This window comes from Choloepus didactylus, chromosome 8 (genome assembly GCF_015220235.1).
Source record: "Choloepus didactylus isolate mChoDid1 chromosome 8, mChoDid1.pri, whole genome shotgun sequence".
NCBI lineage: Eukaryota > Metazoa > Chordata > Mammalia > Pilosa > Megalonychidae > Choloepus > Choloepus didactylus.
This window is the reverse complement of record NC_051314.1, coordinates 24,168,760-24,188,887: the sequence shown is the minus strand read 5'-3', so window position 1 is coordinate 24,188,887 and position 20,128 is coordinate 24,168,760. Positions and strand designations below refer to the sequence as shown.

At 39.0% G+C, this 20,128-nt stretch overlaps 1 protein-coding gene across 2 annotated transcripts in view; it reads right to left on the bottom strand.

Moving 5' to 3' along the window:
• Positions 1-7,490, bottom strand: part of SLC41A2 (solute carrier family 41 member 2) — a 183,505-nt gene extending 176,015 nt beyond the window's left edge. The window contains exon 1 of one of the 2 annotated variants that reach the window (XM_037845913.1): positions 7,304-7,490. The gene's annotated coding sequence lies outside the window, so the exon portion shown is untranslated. The remainder of the gene's footprint in view (positions 1-7,303) is intronic. The other variant, XM_037845914.1, reaches the window with a different exon arrangement.
• Positions 7,491-20,128: the final 12,638 nt, after the last annotated feature.

Sequence of the window (20,128 nt, the reverse complement as noted above, 5' to 3'; positions counted from 1 at the left end):
TCCCATATTTAGAATTACCTCCTTAGGATAACTTTATAATAGTCAATAGTTTCAATTTAAGTACTACAATATCCTGCTTTTAATAAGCCTCCATAGAAATTAAAATATAAAATTCAATGAATATTTTTTAAAAAGCCATCCTATATTAGTAAAATTTGATTCTAGCATTCTAGTTTAAGATACATAAAAAATCTAATTTACAAAACTAATTAGCAAAATTTTCATACCTCTTAAAGTATATTAAAAGAAATTTGAATCAGAATTTAAAATTTCTCTACCTCTCATGAATTTTTCATAACCTTCTTTGCCACTTATCAGAACCATACACTGAAAGAATTTTTCCTTCACAGCTGGGTTTCACAATTAAATTCCATGAAGTCACAGTAACTGTGACAGTACAATCATTCTCCGGCAACAAACTGACATCATTACATTCTTACTTGTAGGTTCTTTGGGGTGTATGGATGTTCTATTTCTACCTCCTCTAAGATCAAAATCAATTTCCTGTTGATTCTCCATTAAGCTTATGTGATTGATACATTTAAATCTAATTGAGTCCCTTTGTCCTCGGCCATCTTTCTAAAACTGCCTTTTGGACAGGGCTCAGAGAATGCCTATGTGTTCAAATGAAATATAAATGACTGAGGGATTGCCAACTCCTGTGAACAATCTGTGTCATTTGTACTCCTTGGGAGGAGAAACACCAAAGTCAGAAACTTTGTTGTTCTTTTTCCTGCATTTCTTATTGTTTTACTATAGCATAACTATAACTCAATTCTGCATAACTACTCCCCACCTTCCTGACACCTTTGCCTCTAGTCATACACATTAGATTTTTTTCTCTGTTCCTCTATTCTGGGGATTTTCAAACTACAGACCACAGTCTATTGAATATGTATGTGTGATACACTCACTTTCTGTTTTATTTCTTCTTTAAAACACGCTGATCACAACCCACTAAATTGATTTAACAATGCACTAGTAAGTTTCAACACTGAAAAACACTACTTTAGTGTCCCACACTCTCTCACTTGGCCTTTCCACATGTTCTTTTTGCCTGAAGCACTCTGGTTTATCCTCACCTTTCCCTTTTACCTGACTACTTCCTACTCTATGATCTCAGCTCTAACCATCACTTCCTCCTTTGTGGTGCCAAAGTACTCTACACTTTCTCACTATACTTTCTATACTTTTCTCACTATTGTCTTTCTAGCCTGTAAACTCCGTGACAGCAAGGACCAATTCTTGTTCACCACTGAATCACCAGAGCCTAGCCCAGTGCCTGTTACATTCTAGACACAACAAATATTTGTTGGATTTTAAAAAGTAAGGAAATCAACTTGAATAATTGAATAACCACACAAGGAAATTATTGGCCAATTTAAAAATATTTAAGAGGTTTATTATTTCCAAGGAAAATATATCTTCAGTTCCAATTTTATAAATGGTGACTAAGTTCCTAGGCTAGCCTAAAAAACACCATTACCCACAACAAATAAGAGGAAAGCTGCTTATTTCCCTCTCTGCAATATCAATAGAACTTTCACTCCTCTAAGTAGGAGGAAACAGATTTAAGGAATGCTTGTGCTCTTTTTCTCCACCCCTATCACTTGTTCCTCCTACAGGAAAGTAATTTATAGAATTGCTAAGTTAAAGGTCAGTGTTTCAGACAGGTCCCACCCCTGGGCTCTCACGGCTCTCTTGAACTTGAAGACTTAAAGAGAGAAAGTTTTCCTTTCCATTCCAATTCTGGATAAACTTCCTGGAACAAGACTTTCTCTCCCCACAAGGGAAAACTGCAATTTTTTAGGTGCTAGTTTACACTGAATAAGTCAATTAAGAAGGAACACAATAAGCATGGGTCTAAGCTGAGTTCTCCAATCCAGCTTTACAAGAAATGGAAATTAAACTCTTATTAACAGTATTTTACCAGTTGAGCCTTGCTCCAAGACTGTGCCTTCCCTCCCATCTTTCTGGAAACCCAGCTTTGCTCACCGCAGTGTGAGTCCCCCATGGCAGATCCAGCTCTGAACCGCCCGCAGGGGGCAGGTGCAGTGCAATTTATGATGACCAATAAACTAGAAACGGCAATGTGCCTTTCTCGCTTGTTCACAGTTTACTGCTCTGCTTTGTTTGTTCTGCCTCTTCTTGGGTAAAGGGTTCAAATAGTTTACCTGTGCTGAGATCTGTCTTAGATAAATTAAGTGCCAATCAACAGAACATTACGAAATTCATTGCTTGTAATGAAATATTCTTGATGCCTGCTAGTTTTATGCTTTTTTAGTGGTCAAGGAAGTTTACTCCAGCCATTTGTATACTACAGATTTTCTACGCATCGATATTCCTCTCAAAGAAACCCATATTGCTGGACCTTGTTTAATGAACTTTGGATTATTACCGAACACATAGTAATGAAACCTGTTTGCCCACCGTTTGTGAGAAGACTTTGTCTCTGGAGCATTGCCTTTATAAGCAGACTGGCAACAACAGTTGTATAGTTTAAATTTCAGTTATATATTGTTAGCAGCTGGTACTTCTAGTAGGGATTTGTAAAGTCCAGGTGTTACATTGACCTCAATCCAATTTAAATGATTTACCTAAATACAAGTCGATAGAGAAATAATCATTTTCCTGGCATGTTAAATCAAGCCTTTTAAAAAGTTTCCATTAAATCAAGCCTTTTAAAAAGTTTCCAAGAAAATTTTATTTTGCTGTGTAGCTAATGGTTAAGGAAGTTTATAACTTGTGATAAATGTACCAAATTCTTTGTAGATGTTATGCATATATTATGGAGTACATTTTGTTCTCTTGTAAAAATAGCTCTTAAATTTGTTTTACTCTAATTGGTAGTCTGAGTTTATGTCTGGCGTGAGTTCATTATAGTAACATTAATATATGTGACCAGTATCTTTTGAGACAGTATTCTTTTGCCATTCAGTAATTTTGGTTGATGATTTTAACAGAATTTTCTACCGTATTTAATTTCAAATTGTTATTAGATTGACTTTGTGCTGCTTTACTAAGACAAATTTAATCAGATGTACCATTATAAGAGGAATTATATAGTTATGTTATTTTATGACCTCCCAAACTTTATTTCCACAAATACTTCTGCTTTTAATATATATAGAAAAAGGCTCAATTGAAAGCTTGTTAGCCAAACAGTTAATAAATGGGGTCACCTGACCATTTTACATCAGAAAGCAGTAGTTTCACAGCTGTTCTTTCAAAGACCCATTGGGTAACAATTCCGAAATAGGAAATCCTTTTACAAATGTGGACACACAGGTTATTAGTATTATTAGTGTTTGTAGAATTACCTAGTTCAGATACTTAACTGCTAATTTTCTCAGTTTCTTAGGTTTGAATTTTCATAGACAAATGCACCAATTTAGATGCCTTTTGAAAGGAATGTAACTGGAGACTGTGCGTAAGTCCACGTGTCTATCCTTGGTGTCTATTCTGAAATAATAATGAAGATTATCCTGTAGATTACATATTTACCCATCAAATCTGATTTAAACGTTAAATGGAAAGGTTTATAGGTAAAGTAATTGATTGGGAGTCAGATCAGGGGAGGAGTTCTGAGAGAATAGTGTGCATTTCAGTTTTGTTTATCAATAATACACAGATAAATTTGCAATTGGATGTATTATACAGCTGTAATTTGGGTTGTATAAACTGTTAAATCCTGTTTATTCAGCTTCCATGAACTCTTTTACAAAATTCATTCTGATCTTTATTACTGTTGCATGATTGGAAATGTTTAAAACATTACAAAATTGTAGTACAGAATAACTGTTTCTGTAACCAATTTCCTTCTGTCTGCATGTGATTTGGATTTATCAGATGCATTCATTAGTACCTTATCAATAACATCAGTTTTCTTCTTGTTCAACCTCCTAATCTAGACAATGGTGATATTCTTTTGAAAATTTTACAAAAAAATTCTATTTGATAGCTCTTATTTGCTTGAACTCAACTGTAACCAGCTATTTTTGTATTTTTTTAATAATTATCCACTAAGATGGAGAAGTAGCCTCATAATACACAGTTGATTCTGTGTGCATGCACATGTGTCTGTGTGTGTTTGTGTGTGGCTAGTCTCATTATCACTATGTAATCTGATGGTATAAAAACTAAAATTTCTAGAGCAATAAAGTGACTATAAATTTAAAAACAAAAAAAAATAGTATTTTAATCTTTACTTGGCTTCTTGAATCTGATCTCAATTTGACTAGAATTTGTAGAGAGAAGGGATGGTAATCCCAGTGTGACTTCTGGGTTCAAGGAGAAAAGTAGGCATGGAGGAGCAAGGATGGGCAAAAGGGATGCAGAATGGAATCAGAGAGATTTCCTCCACTTTTCCTATTTGGCCATTTTCCTTGGGCAAACATGTCTAAATAAGTTAAAGCTGTCTTTATATTCTATAATCTCTCCTTCTAAATTGTTTCTCATCCTTGCTTTCCTTTTCCTATCTTCCAGAGCCCTCAAACTGTCCATTTTCAAAATGCATTTCCCAAAAGAGGGCAAGTTTTGCACAAACCTCCAAAATGTTTCATAATCCCATACTACTTATCTCTTATCCCTCCATAAATCAAAATTCTCATTTCCTCAGTGCAGGTGATCAAGAGGAAAGCAATCTGATTAAAACCATTCACATTAAAATAGAATGACTGTCTGACAGTCCTGTCCCTTAAGCCCTACTGGAGAGATCTCCATTTATGTTTGTTTTCTATTTCTCCATATTTTTAATCTAAATAAGATTTAGATTTAACTAGAGTAATTTCAGATAAAAGATGAGGGTTGCCTAGAAATCTACCATAAAGGAGACAAATCAGCTCTGACCAGCATTTCCCAGGGGTCATGTCCCCAAAGATGTTCCCACTTTTCATTGTCCCCTACTTTTGGTCCTTCTTAATAAATGGCACTAAAAACTCCAAGGTTTTTAGAGTTTAGGGTAGGAGAAGTAGACCAACTTGAGAAAGCATCTGTAGCTACAAGACATTTGTATATCCCTTGGTTAAGTCAGTATATTAGGTTGGATAGTTTATATTTTCAATATGTTTGATAATCATTCCATTAAACAAAACAAAAATACTCAAGTTGTATATTGAAATTATTAACCTTATTCTACTAACGATGGCAGTTAGGCATAAAAGGATTAAACAATTTTCTATTGTTTTATAATTTGTTAGTTGAAAAGTGTGCTCTTCACACACTTTTAATTGGTTGCTTATCCATTATTTCCATTTGGAAATCTATTTTATTTTCTAGAACATCTCTGAAATCTGGTGTACTTTTAAACAGTCAGATTAGTTTTACGTAAAAATGAGCTTGAATTCTGGGAGGTAAATGTCATGTATTTTTTAGTGTTTTTTGCTATGTAAAACCTGAGGCCTAAGGGTGAATTTGTGTGCACTCAGAAAATAACCAATGAAATAAGGATAGCAACATTCATTCAGATATAAGTGGCTCTTAACTTCAGTGCCATCAAAAATATTCACTTAACACCCACATTATGAACAAAATTGTAATAAAGGCTACACTGACTCAGGAAAATAAGATCCTCCATGTTGATTACGAAGTTAAGCACATGAAATTTTAATTGTATGATTTCTGCTTGCCATTTTTTCTTAGTTTTCTTAGCCAACAATATAAATTATTTGCAATAAAAGTGGTAACTGGGACTTTTCAAATGGAGCATGGACTACATGAGAATGCCAGTTGTGGGTGGTCTTTGTTGACTTTGGTGAGGAACACACCTTCTGTTGCTTTTTTCCAAATACCAGAAAAGGAAATGGGGGGCCACAAGATGCCCAAAAATTTACAAGTAGGATATTCTGAAAGACTTAAATCAGCAGTAATTTGACCTTACCCAATTATAAGCACTATGTTGTTTGGCGTCAAGTTGGTTGGCTTTTTTAGTCAGTGCCAGTCTCCAAATCTAGAATTTTTTTCTATAAGTGAACAATACAACTCAACAATAAAAAGACAAATAAACCAATTAAAATATGGGCAAAGGATTTGAATAGACATCTCTAAAGATGATATACAATGGCCAATAAGCTCATGAAAAGATGCTCAATACTTTTAGTCATTAGGGAAATACAAACCAAAATCACAATGAGATAGCACATCTACTAGAAAGGCTATAATGAAAAGTAGCCAATAGACAGTATCAAATGCTGGCAAGGATGTGGAGAAATTGGATCCCTCATACATTCCTGGTGGGAATGTAAAATGGTACAGCTGCTTTGGAAAGCAGGTGGGTGCTTCCTCAAAAAGTTAAACATAGAGCAATTCCACTCCTAGATATATACCCAAGAGAAATGAAAACATATATCCATACAAAAATTTGTACACGAATTTTCAAGGCAACAGTATTCATAGTAGTCAAAAAGTGGAAGCAACCATTGTTCATCAACTGATGAACGGATAAACAAAATGTGGAATTGTGGCATAATCATTCAACAGAATATTATTCAGCCATTAAAAAAAGAACGAAGCATGCTACAACATGGATGAGCCTTGAAAACATTGTTATGTGAAAGAAGCCAGACACAACAAACCACGTATTGTATGATTCCATTTATAGGAAATATCCAGAAGAAGCAAATTCATAAAGCAGATTAATGGTTGCCGGAGGATGGGGTAAGAGGGAGGAGGGGAATTGGCAGTGACTGCTTAATGCGTACCGAGTTTATTTGGGGGTGATGAAAATGCTCCGGAATTAGTGGTGACAGTTGCAAAACTCTGTGACTATACTAAAAATCATTGAATCGTAGATTTTAAAACGGTGAGTTTATGGTATGTGAGGTAATCTCAACAGAAAAAGAATACATATATATGTAACCTCTTTCTATAAACGAACATTTTTTTTAATTGAGACGTACTTTACATAAAGAAGAATGAAAGAACGCGGTGACACAGGGCAACTGCCGAGCCCCGAAGCAGTGGATTTGGGGTGTGCCCGAACCTGCCTCTCAGCAGCATGTCCATCCCAGCCCACCCTTCCACCGATCACTCAGACACAGTCCTCGGTGTGACCAAGTCTCTGGGGCCGGGGTCATCCCGTCGGCGGTTGCCGGGCTTCGCTGCCAGCGCCCAGGACCAGCCCTCCCGCCCGTCTCTCCTCCAGCCGGGTGCGGCTGGCCGGCAACGGGGCACCGCGGCGGACACAGCGCTCTGGCGGCTCGGGAGGGGCTCCACCACGTCGCCGCTGCCCACCGGCGCCCCCCCCTTCCCCGCACCCTAGCCGCTGGGTCCCGCCGGGGGTGCTGCCCCCACCTCCCTCGGTTACCTGGGACGCGCCCGAACCCGGCGCCGCGGCCAAAGACGACACCTTCCCTGATCATCACCTGCCCCCGAGCGCGGCGGCCGGTGTGAGGAGAGGGGAAGGGACAGTCACCTTGTCCCCAGATGGCGGCGGCGGTGGGGCGGGCAGCGGCTCCCGGCTGCGGCTCTCTCGTGCTCGCGCGCCTCCTCACACAGCCGCGGCCCCGCGCTGACAGCCGGGACGCCCGCGCCCGCGGCCCGCCAGCTCCCGGCGCCCCTCCCCCGCGCGGCCGCTCCGCGCAGGCGTAGTCGCGCCGCGGCCCGAGGGCAAAGCGAGTGCCTGGTGATGTGGCCGTGGGGGCGGCGACGTGGTGCGCCGGCGCCGCCCCTCCCGGACGCTTGGCGGAGCCCTGACGGGCGCCCGCCGGGAACAGGCGTGAGGAGAGGTAGGGGCTGGTTACCAGGGGAACCGGCCCAGGAAAGAAGGGCTGTGACCTTTGTCGGCCGCTCACCTCATCCGTGTAGGCATCACTGCGCCAACCCCACTCGGCCACGTACAGCCACATAGCCGGGACCGAACCCCCAAATCCATGACTCATAATTTCTGTGCTCAGACTGTTTTGCGGAGCCTGGGATTAAGACCGAGGCAACAATGTGTGGGCGGTGCATGAATTGAGGTCCGAGACCTAGGGGGAAGGGCCGCCAAAGAGAGATTCAGGGCAGTCATAGCCCCCTCTCGGGAGAAGGCAGTGTAGAGGTGGCTGAAGTGCAAGATTTTTCAAGTTTTCCCACATTTGATTTTAAATCTAGGTAGAAGCTAAAACTTGCGATGTAAAACCGAGAATTCTTTATTTAGCAGCTATTTATTGAGCACCTATTGTACGTGATTCCGATAATGCGCTACGCCCCAGGGATGCGCGGGTGAACGAAACGGGTGTTGGTCCTCAGGCAACTTATTCTAAAGAAGCAGTTGGTTTTTAAAATGGCACAGCTCTAATTACACTCCTTTCCTCAAATCAAAGCTTCCACCAATTGTAAGTCACACCAGTGTTTTAGTAGCAGCTTTTTAGGAGCTAAAGGAAACCAGCATACGTTTATTGCTTTGCAATCTAACTTTGACTTTTAACTTTCACCTTCAGGGCAAAGGGTGCATCTGTATCACTCTTGGCCATCTGCATTAATGTTTTAATAATAGTCACTGCTGCTGTTATACACCTAAGTATCTTTAGGACTGAAAATATAATCACAAGGAATATACGGGGGATGGGGGTAGGGGTTGACTGCATTTCCAACTGGTTTTTGTTCTTACTGTTTTGAATTACATATCATTAGAAGGTAATTAGCTGCTCTTGAAAGTTTGCCAGAAGTTCCAACCCCTACCTGTTCCTCCTCACCTGGGTCATGTAGTCTTTAAAGATATTTACACAAAACACACATAAGCCTGGCCAGCTTCCCCGGAATTCGAAATTCTACCACCATGTTTATCGAGAGAGCTGATGGTTTCAACTGCCCTTAATTTCACTAGGTGGGATGTGGCAGGCAATCCTCTGCTTATGCAGTAATCGTAATTCTTTATGCCACAACATAGTGTATATTTCTGAGATATTTTGAGCTTCAAAATATAAATTAATTTCAAAACTTAATTGGAATCCAAATGTAAATTAAATTTCAACCCTGAAAATAACTATAGGTGGAATCAGATGAAAAGAAACCTGCAAGCTTAGGTCCTAATGTGTGCAGGCAATGGCAGTCACGTTGCTACTTCACCCTCTGCCTGCAGTTGGCAACTTAAAATACAAAGCCAGCGGCTTAGAACTGAAGGTTATTGCAGTAATCATTGTTGTGATCATAGCTCAAAAAAAAAAAAAAAAAAAGGCTGAGAGTTATGAGAATGGATGACAAAGGGACCTGTCTGCTCTGGATGGTCAAGAAGGATCTCCTTGAGGAAGTGACATTTAATCTGAGCCTTGAGAATAGAAATTAGCCAGCAACAAAGGGAAGGGGGATGGAGTGGGGAGTGCACTAAAAGCAGTGGAAACTGCTGTTTGAAGGCCCTTTGTCAGGGCCCTAGAAGGGGTCTTATTCTGCAGGAAGGCAGCAGGAGCCTTGAGGGCCATGCTGAGGACTTTGGACTTCATCCTAAAGACTGTCAGGAAGTCACTGGAATTTGGAAAGGGTCCATCTGGACATGATCAGATTTGGACTGGTAAAAGATTATTCTGGCTACAGCATTAAGGGAGCAACAGAGGAAGTGTGAAGAATGGAGATTTGGAGAAGATAATGAATCAAAGAAATAGGTCAGGGTTAGAACTCTGAAGATTTGATAATCAATTGCGTGTGGAAAGTGAAGAAGAGAAAAGTTCAAAAAATGACTCCCAGCTTTGTAGCTTGAACTTGTGCCACTCCTTGAGATGGGGAACCTGGAAGAGGAGGTGTGAAAGAGACATTATGAGTTCTTTTAGATATGTTGAGTTTGATGTCTCCATGAGACAGTCAAGAGAAGATGTTGAAAATATATTTGAAACATAAATCTGTAGCTCAAAGTTGGAGATGAAATCAAAACTAAATTTTAAGAGAGCAATAATATGACTTGTTTATAAGAATTTAACCTCTGAACTTTAGAGAAAACTTGAACAGAAGCAAAGGGAACTTAACGTTTACCATGTGTGAGACACTCCACAGAGATGTTTTATTTACTCCTTAAGGCCCACCCTGATTCAGTTATCCACACCCTAACTAAACATGTATGAACTCATTCAATCCACACAACTCCCCAAGGTAGCTACTGTTATTATTCCTATTTCTAGATGAGGAATGAGGCATTACTGTACAATGTGTCTCAGATTCTACATCTGTAAAATGGGGGATAATAATATTCCTGAGTTGACCATTGTGATGTCTGTCAGGGGAGACAATTAAATAAACAATTACAGCAATATACAGAGCTACAGTAGGGAAAGTCTAAGGGTAATGAAGTTGTAGGAAGCAGACATCTGGCATAGTTTGGGGGTAGGGAGGACAGAGAGCAGTCAGGGAAGGCATCTAAGAGGCTGAAATCTAAAGGCTCGATAGCCACACAAAGAGAAGTATTAAAAGTAAGGGGTAGGAAAGAGTATTCCAGGTAGAGGGAACTACTTTTTAAAATTAAAAAAAAAAAAAAAAAAAAAAAAAAGCCATAAGGCAATTTTGAGGAATTCAAAAGAAGAATTTCAGTGCTATGAGTTTATCTCTTTTAGAGCACCTTATTGATTGGCCCATTTGAGAACTTTTTCTCCACAAACACATGACAGTGTTTCAAGGTTTCCCTGTTCCTGGTGTCTTAGAATGTATCTCTGAGAAGGCAAAAGCCTGCTGTCCTTGAGTACTCATCAGGTCCCTGTCGTTCCTCATATATGCCCATGAGTTCCTGCCTCCGGGCTTTGGCCTTGCTGTTCTCTTTGACCACAACACTCTGTCCTCCCAGATTCCCTCCACCCACACCCACCAGGTGTACTTAAGGTCTCTCTTCTTTGCTTCCATGATAGCCAGAGAATAGCATGATCATAGAATTTAAGAATACCAAATTGTAAAGGTTTGTTTATCTGTTCATCTCTCTGCTACATTATCAACAGTCTTTGTATCCCAGACCCGCACGATGCTGTTAGTCCTGAGTGAGTACTCAATAATTTTTCCCCCTGAAGTGAATGAATGAATACATTTTAACTTCCCTTCCTTTCTTTTAGTGGAGCTGCCGCTGGCATTTTGATTTCCTGTTCTTGTTCCACTCCTAGGAGAATTATTTTTAATTTATTTCTAAAATTTAATTATAGGTTGCATTATTCTGGTTTCCTTACCTGACTTTGTAGGATTTTTGATGGGAAACAGGCTTTCTGCAACACTGGCATGCTGATGGCTGAGATATTGTTCAGGGACAGCTGGGCATTGATTATCTTCTGGGGGTGAGGATGTGGCCTTGCTGATGCTATTTGGTTAAAGGACCCAGCAAATCCAATATGTCAACCATTACCTTAAACAGACACCCATTTGGCAGCAGAAAGTCTTGCATAAAGCTATGCATAACAGCTTTATTCACAATAGTCCCTGTGCGGGTTTGAATGTATTATGTCCCCCCAAACGCCATTATCTTTGATGTAATCTTGTGTGGGTGGACGTTATCAGTTTTGGTTAGATTTCCTTGAGTGTTTCTTTGGAGATGTGCCCCACCCAGCTGTGGGTGATGACTCTGATTGGATATTTCCATGGAGGCGTGGCCCCACCCATTCATGGTGGGCCTTGATCAGTGGAGCCATATAAATGATCTGCTGGGCAGAGGGAACTCAGTGCAGCTGTGAGTGATGTTTTGACCAGGAGCTACAGACAAGAGGGACACTTTGAAGAAAGCACAGGAGCTGCAGATGAAAGTTTGAAGACAGCCATTGAAACATAAATCTGTAGCTCAAAGTTGGAGATGAAATCAAAACTAAATTTTAAGAGAGCAATAATATGACTTGTTTATAAGAATTTAACCTCTGAACTTTAGAGAAAACTTGAACAGAAGCAAAGGGAACTTAACGTTTACCATGTGTGAGACACTCCACAGAGATGTTTTATTTACTCCTTAAGGCCCACCCTGATTCAGTTATCCACACCCTAACTAAACATGTATGAACTCATTCAATCCACACAACTCCCCAAGGTAGCTACTGTTATTATTCCTATTTCTAGATGAGGAATGAGGCATTACTGTACAATGTGTCTCAGATTCTACATCTGTAAAATGGGGGATAATAATATTCCTGAGTTGACCATTGTGATGTCTGTCAGGGGAGACAATTAAATAAACAATTACAGCAATATACAGAGCTACAGTAGGGAAAGTCTAAGGGTAATGAAGTTGTAGGAAGCAGACATCTGGCATAGTTTGGGGGTAGGGAGGACAGAGAGCAGTCAGGGAAGGCATCTAAGAGGCTGAAATCTAAAGGCTCGATAGCCACACAAAGAGAAGTATTAAAAGTAAGGGGTAGGAAAGAGTATTCCAGGTAGAGGGAACTACTTGTTCAAATTAAAAAAAAAAAAAAAAAAAAAAAAACCATAAGGCAATTTTGAGGAATTCAAAAGAAGAATTTCAGTGCTATGAGTTTATCTCTTTTAGAGCACCTTATTGATTGGCCCATTTGAGAACTTTTTCTCCACAAACACATGACAGTGTTTCAAGGTTTCCCTGTTCCTGGTGTCTTTAGAATGTATCTCTGAGAAGGCAAAAGCCTGCTGTCCTTGAGTACTCATCAGGTCCCTGTCGTTCCTCATATATGCCCATGAGTTCCTGCCTCCGGGCTTTGGCCTTGCTGTTCTCTTTGACCACAACACTCTGTCCTCCCAGATTCCCTCCACCCACACCCACCAGGTGTACTTAAGGTCTCTCTTCTTTGCTTCCATGATAGCCAGAGAATAGCATGATCATAGAATTTAAGAATACCAAATTGTAAAGGTTTGTTTATCTGTTCATCTCTCTGCTACATTATCAACAGTCTTTGTATCCCAGACCCGCACGATGCTGTTAGTCCTGAGTGAGTACTCAATAATTTTTCCCCCTGAAGTGAATGAATGAATACATTTTAACTTCCCTTCCTTTCTTTTAGTGGAGCTGCCGCTGGCATTTTGATTTCCTGTTCTTGTTCCACTCCTAGGAGAATTATTTTTAATTTATTTCTAAAATTTAATTATAGGTTGCATTATTCTGGTTTCCTTACCTGACTTTGTAGGATTTTTGATGGGAAACAGGCTTTCTGCAACACTGGCATGCTGATGGCTGAGATATTGTTCAGGGACAGCTGGGCATTGATTATCTTCTGGGGGTGAGGATGTGGCCTTGCTGATGCTATTTGGTTAAAGGACCCAGCAAATCCAATATGTCAACCATTACCTTAAACAGACACCCATTTGGCAGCAGAAAGTCTTGCATAAAGCTATGCATAACAGCTTTATTCACAATAGTCCCTGTGCGGGTTTGAATGTATTATGTCCCCCCAAACGCCATTATCTTTGATGTAATCTTGTGTGGGTGGACGTTATCAGTTTTGGTTAGATTTCCTTGAGTGTTTCTTTGGAGATGTGCCCCACCCAGCTGTGGGTGATGACTCTGATTGGATATTTCCATGGAGGCGTGGCCCCACCCATTCATGGTGGGCCTTGATCAGTGGAGCCATATAAATGATCTGCTGGGCAGAGGGAACTCAGTGCAGCTGTGAGTGATGTTTTGACCAGGAGCTACAGACAAGAGGGACACTTTGAAGAAAGCACAGGAGCTGCAGATGAAAGTTTGAAGACAGCCATTGAAAGCATTCTTGCTCCGGAGAAGCTGAGAGAGGACAAATACCCCAAGTGCAACTAAGAGTGACGTTTTTGAGGAACTGCAGCCTAGAGAGGAACATCCTGGGAGAAAGCCATTTTGAAACCAGAACTTGGAGCAGACGTCAGCCACGTGCCTTCCCAGCTAACAGAGGTTTTCCAGACACCATTGGCCATCCTCCAGTGAAGGTACCCGATTGTTGATGTATTACCTTGGACACTTTATGGCCTTAAGACTGTAACTGTGTAACCAAATAAACCCCCTTTTATAAAAGCCAATCCGTCTCTGGTGTTTTGCATTCTGGCAGCATTAGCAAACTAGAACAGTCCCAAACTAGAAATAATTCAAAAGTTGACCAACAGGAGAATGGAAAAACTAATTATGTTATGTCCATACAATGGAATGCTATTCAGCAATAAAATGAAACAAATTACAGATATATTCAACAAAATGGATGAATAACACTGACATTATACTGAAAGAACCCAGACAGAAAAAATATACACACTATATATATTAGTTTTCTATTGTTGATGTAACAAATTACCACAAACTTTAGTGGCTTAAAACAACACAAATTTATCATCTTAACTTACTTTAGGTTACAAATATGACACAGGTCTTACCTGGGCCAAAATTACTGTGTGAGCAAGGTTGCATTCCTTCTGGAGGCAATAAGGGAGAATTCCTTGTCTTTTCCAGCTTCTAGAGGCCACCCACATTCTTGACTTACGGCCACCTTCCTCCATCTTTAAAGACAGCAACGTGGCATCTCTCACCCTGCTTCGGTCCTCACATCACTCTGTCATTCTCTTATTCTGCCTCCCTCATAACTATATTGGGTCCAACAGGATCATCCAGGATAAGCTCCGTATTTTAAAGCCAGTTGATTAGCAATTTTAATTCCATCTGCAACCTTAATTCCCTTTTGCCATGTAAGCTTACATGTTCATAGGTTCCAGGGATTAGGACATGGACATCTTTGAGGAGGGGCATTATTCTGCCTTCCACTGTGTAATTCCACATAAATGAAGTTCTAGAAAAGGCAAAATTCTTCTGTGGTAAAGAAGAAGGAGAAGAAGGAGGAGAAGAGGTAAAGGGATTGCCTTTAGGAAGAGGAAGATTGACCAGAAGAGGCATAAGGGAACTTTCTGAGGTATTGGAAATATTTTTTATCTTAAGACGCATGTGGTTTAAATGCACATATGCATTTGTCAAAACTCATCAGATTGTATACTTAAATTTGTGTGATTCACCATATATAAATTTTAACAAAGGCACAAAAAGCTGTAAATATTAACTTTGAGGTTGCTCTTCCTAGTTCTATGTGTAAGCAATTCTGAAACTAGTGTTTGAGTATTCCGGGTATGTTTATTGAGGATAATGGAGGCCAGGTTTCCAGTGGTGTGATGCTAAACTGGTCTGGGGGCAGAGAGGAAGGGAAAGGGCAGAGGAGCCTGATTTGTGGCATTTGCCTATTTCTGTGGTATAAATACTCCTATGGCTGATTTCAAGGTACAGCCAGCTCACAAAATTACAAATATTTGGTGATCAGCCCTCACGGGTCAGTTCAAAACTAGCTCTAGCATACCACTGCTGGTTTCTCATTGTTGAAATTTTAAAATATGGACAGATAGATAGACAATCAGATATAGATATATGAGGATATGAGTGATTGTGTATGTGTTTCCTAGCTCTTTTCAATGAGAGGGCCTAGAAGCAAGAATATAGTAGCAACTAGCACACCTAGCATCTATATCTTACTTTCAAAAAACCATTCTTCACACTAAAAGGAACCAGAGCTCCCTGGAGAAAAGGTTAATTCCAGGACTGGGGCAGGAAAATATAAAATGAGCCTGGAGTAACTTGTTACACCAGACATTAAGGAAGTGCTCAAAAATGATGGCAATATATAAAAAGGAGAGGGTTGCAGGTATAAAGGATTCCCACTGGGACAATTTTAGCATCAAAGTACATAATAACAGTAATGGATTGAAACTCATTAAATACAAAAAAGAAAAAAAATCCAAGAGTCAAAACTGATATAAATAAATGAGTAAATAAAAAAAGAATTGAGGAAAAGGGAAAGCTCTTCCTCATGGTAGAATACCACCTAATATATAGAGAAAGAATGAAAGAATTAGAAAATCATCAATAGAAGCAAAAATTAGCAAGTGAAAGTTTAATACAGGATAGCATGTGTATTAGTTAGGGTTCTCTAAGGAAACAGAATCAATGAGAGATATCTATGAATATAAGATTTATAAAAGTGTCTCACGCAACTGTGGGTATGCACGAGTCCAAATTCCACAGGGCAGGCAGTAAACTGGCAACTCCAATGAAGATGTTCGATGAACTCCTCAGGAAACGAACTGGCAACTTCGACAAACTCCTCAGGAAACGCTTCATTGGTCAGCCAAAGAAGTGAAGGTCCTCTATCTGTCTAGCTTAAAAGTCTTCAACTGACTGATTGGATTAAATCCAGCCAACTGCATTCTCTCATTGTGGAAGACACGCCCTTTGTTGACGTCATTAGTCATAGCTGCAGCCAATTGACTGATGATTTAATAAACCAGCTTGTTGGTTTATTAACCAGCCACAAACATCCTCACAGCAACGGTTAGGCCCGTGCTTGCTTGACCAGACAGCTGGTACCATCACCTGGCTAAGTTGACACATGAACCTAACCATCACAGTATGTTTACATAATGTCAGAGAATCTGCTCAGAAATCTTGGTTAATTACAAAGAGAAAGCAGTAATTTGACAGTGCAGAAACCTGGCAGACACCACCCTAACCAAGTTTCAAAGTTAACATCATCAGTAATGGACAAATGTACATCATGTACCTCCTAAGATGCCTGAGGAGGACCTAATATCATATCTGTGGTATTGTTGCCAAAAATGCATAATCTGAATCTAATCACAAGGAAACAGCAGATAAACCCAAATTGAGGAACATTTTACAAAATAACTGGCCTATCCTCTTCAGAAGTGTCAAAGTCAAGCAAGACAAAAAAAAAAAAAAAAAAAAAAAGGCTGAGGAACTGTCATAGACAGAGAAGACTAAAGAGTCATGACAGCTAAGTGCAGTGCATGATCTTATGTTGGATCCTGCATTGGGAAAAAAAATAGTTAAAAAGGATATTATTGAGAGCACTGAAATTTGAATTTGGACAGTGGATTAAACAATAGTATTCATGTTTAATTTTCTGATTTTGATAATTGTACTATGGTTATGTGAGAGAACATCCTTGTTCTTAGGAATACTTTTTTAGGAAGTATTTAAGGGTAAATAGGCATGAAGACTACGATTGACTCTCAAATTGTTCAAACAAAGATTGTGTGTTTATGAGAAAGAGAGTGAGAGGGAGAGAATATGATAAAGCAAAACAGCAAATGGGGCAAATGTATCAATTTGTGAATCTGGTTAAAAGGAATACAAGAGTTACATTATTGTTGCAATTTTTCCATAAATTTGAAGTTACCAAAATAAAAAGTTACAAAAAGCAAGATAGGGAAACAGAAACATAGGAAGGTATTCTGGCAGGATCCCACCAGTGCACAGAGGAAAAGCCAACAATGTGCTGCCTCTGCTCCTGTTCTTTTTTAGCCATCCCTCTTCCAACATTTTCTGTATGCTTGGCTAAATAAATAATTTATAGCATCTGTGTAGGTGGTCTGTTTTGGCAACTTCAAAGGGGAAGACAGCTATTGTGACCACATGAAAAGTATTCCTTTTAAAATAGTTGAGAACTCTCTGTCCTGGATAGCCTTTGTAACAGTTTGTAATCAGAATGTGTAAGTTTGCAAAAAGCATTCTTAACCTGAAATAGATAAAAGAGTCAGTGTAGGATGAAAAGAGAGCGAACAGTACAAACTGGACACAATTTGCCAATGTAAAAGAAAAAAGTTTCCTTCCAGCCCTCTGCCCTGATTTAACTCTTGTATGTGGCCCCTTTTCTGATTGATTATTCTTCATACTTTTCCCATCTATATGCCTACATTATATAAAACATTATCATTAAAATATGTAGTTGTTGGCTTAATTATGAATGTATCTTCTAAATACTTCTGAAGAGATTCAGACACCTTTTTTTTTTTGGCTTGAGCAAGATGCTGGAGGCTTGACCCAGGAGACTAATTTAGTGTATGAAAATAACAAAAATGGACTAAAATAGAAAAAAATGTTGAATAAAAAAAATCAATGAATTATATAGTAGAAAATGACTCCCCCATGCACATTTCCACCATTTATTAAAATACTATGCTGTCATTTTTGATTCACTGATAATTAGCAGAATTCGACATAGCTCTTATTTGTACTGTGCCATGGATGGAACTTTGAGGAAGAAATGATACCTTGTGCTACGTATGAAATTCAACACTTTAACAACTTAGTAATTTAAAAATTTCAGTAAATTAGGCAAAGAATCAAAGTAACTCCAGTTTAAGGTGGCTACTCTTTAGGATACTAGTTATACCACAAGCACTGCTCTTTCCAATAGAAGGGCCCACCTTACCACCGGTGCTACAAAGGAGGAACATGTCTCTCAGTGTGAAGTTTATTCATTGCAAGGAACTGGAGGAAATCTTCCCCAAACCAGTTCGAAGTGGTGATGTGAGTTAGGTTTTTATAGGTAAAGGAGAGGGGGTCAAAAACTAAGGAGTGTCCTTGTCAGGTCAGCAATGGCATTGGATCTTTGGGAGGAAGACACAGGCAAATCTCTCAATCTTGTGTTGTCTTCAAGCACGTCTTTTTCCAGCTTCGGTAAGTAGATTTAGATATTGAAGTGCAAGCACTTACATGCAGGGTCTTCGTGACTTTTCTTAGCTGATCCTCAGGAATGTCAAACTTCTGTCTTTTGAGGAAAGAGTAGCTGATTCACTGGGCATTCTTGATGCTATTCTGCTATCTTATTTCTGTAAGCAGAATTTAGAAGGTTTGGTTAATGTCCTTCTGGGAACTAAATACAAAGAGCAGACTGCTAAGCTCAGCTAAGGTAAGCATATTTTTTAGCCATCACTAGTTTACTGGAAATAAAATTCTGCCTCCACCCCCCCCTCCACAACCTCCAAGTGAAAAATGTATGTTGCTAGAAAATAAAGCATTTCTTTGACACAAACATTTTATTTTATCTGTAGGATTAAAATAGATTAATTAAGAGGCTAGCCAAAATAAATTATTTCAAGTATAATTATACCATACTTTTCAGAATTACGTATACATATCTCGAGGTAAAATAGTTTTGATTTGTAAAATTAGGTAATTAAATAAAGTAGATAATTGTTCCTAAGGGCCTGGGAGCCAGGTGACAGCAGTTTATTTGAAAACTTACCAGTATAATAATCAGTTTGGTTACTCTGCTTAAGATAAAAATGAACCTGAAAGAAAAAGTCCACACCTTTTAGAAAAATCTCATAATTATAAATCCCAAATATCAATGACTGTAGAAGACATTGTGAGTGCCTCTCTAATTTCCTTTTTACCCTCCCCTTAACATAGCAGCTCTGCCTTCTGGGTGGGGTTGACCCCAGCTACAGAGGTGGAACCTGATTGATTAAACAGTTAGGATAATTGCATTCCCCTTGTCACAGATAGTTCAAGGGTGGGCCATGGCCCAACATAGTTAATTTTAAAGTTTAACTTTTGGATGGCAATCTTACTTCTCTTATTTTTAATTCCTTGAAAAAAATTTCATTATAACACCCAATCAGTTGTCAGCTGCTACTTCAGTTTTCTTATTAGAGTTTGCCCACAACTATACAGTGCTAGGCAACTATGCAAATCAACCAACAAGTTTCTTACTTTTATATGGCTCTTAAGTATCTTAAAATTTACAACAGTTCATCCTCTTTTTTTCTATCATTTATTTATTGAATAAAACATCATTTATCCTGTAGGATTCCCCACATTCTAGATTTGGCTGGTAGCTTTCCTGAATTGTAACAGTTGTCCCTCTAATCCTCACATTTCTTGGAAACTGGCAGTTAGAAGTAGGGGCTGGATTACAGAAAGGCTGAATTATTATTGTTGTTACTGCTGTTATTTTGGCAAGAAAACTTGTTAGGTGGCACTGTGTACTTCCTAATTCATTACATCGAGGTATACAATATCTGGTAGTCACAATTGTAGTGTTAGTAATGATGTCAGGATGATTGGCCAGGTTTTGTTGGGTGGATCCATTCATTATAAAGTTCCTAGTTAACCTCTCACTTAATAATCTTAGCATCCATGATGATTGTTGCCTTGATCCATTATTTCCTCAAGGGTTGCAAAATAGTGTTTTTCTAATTCTGTGATTCTGTCTGTATTGATTAGCTACAATTATTCTAATTGAAGAATTTTCCCACATCTACAATTTGGTTACCCTGAAATATAGTTCTTGCAGTAAAGGCAAGATAAATGCTTAGATCTTTACCTTTATTTGTCAACTTTCAGAGTAATGCATTGGTGTTCTAATAATCAGCAAATGTGAGTAATAAGAGGCTTATAAAATTTTGTTTGTTTATCATTATTAGG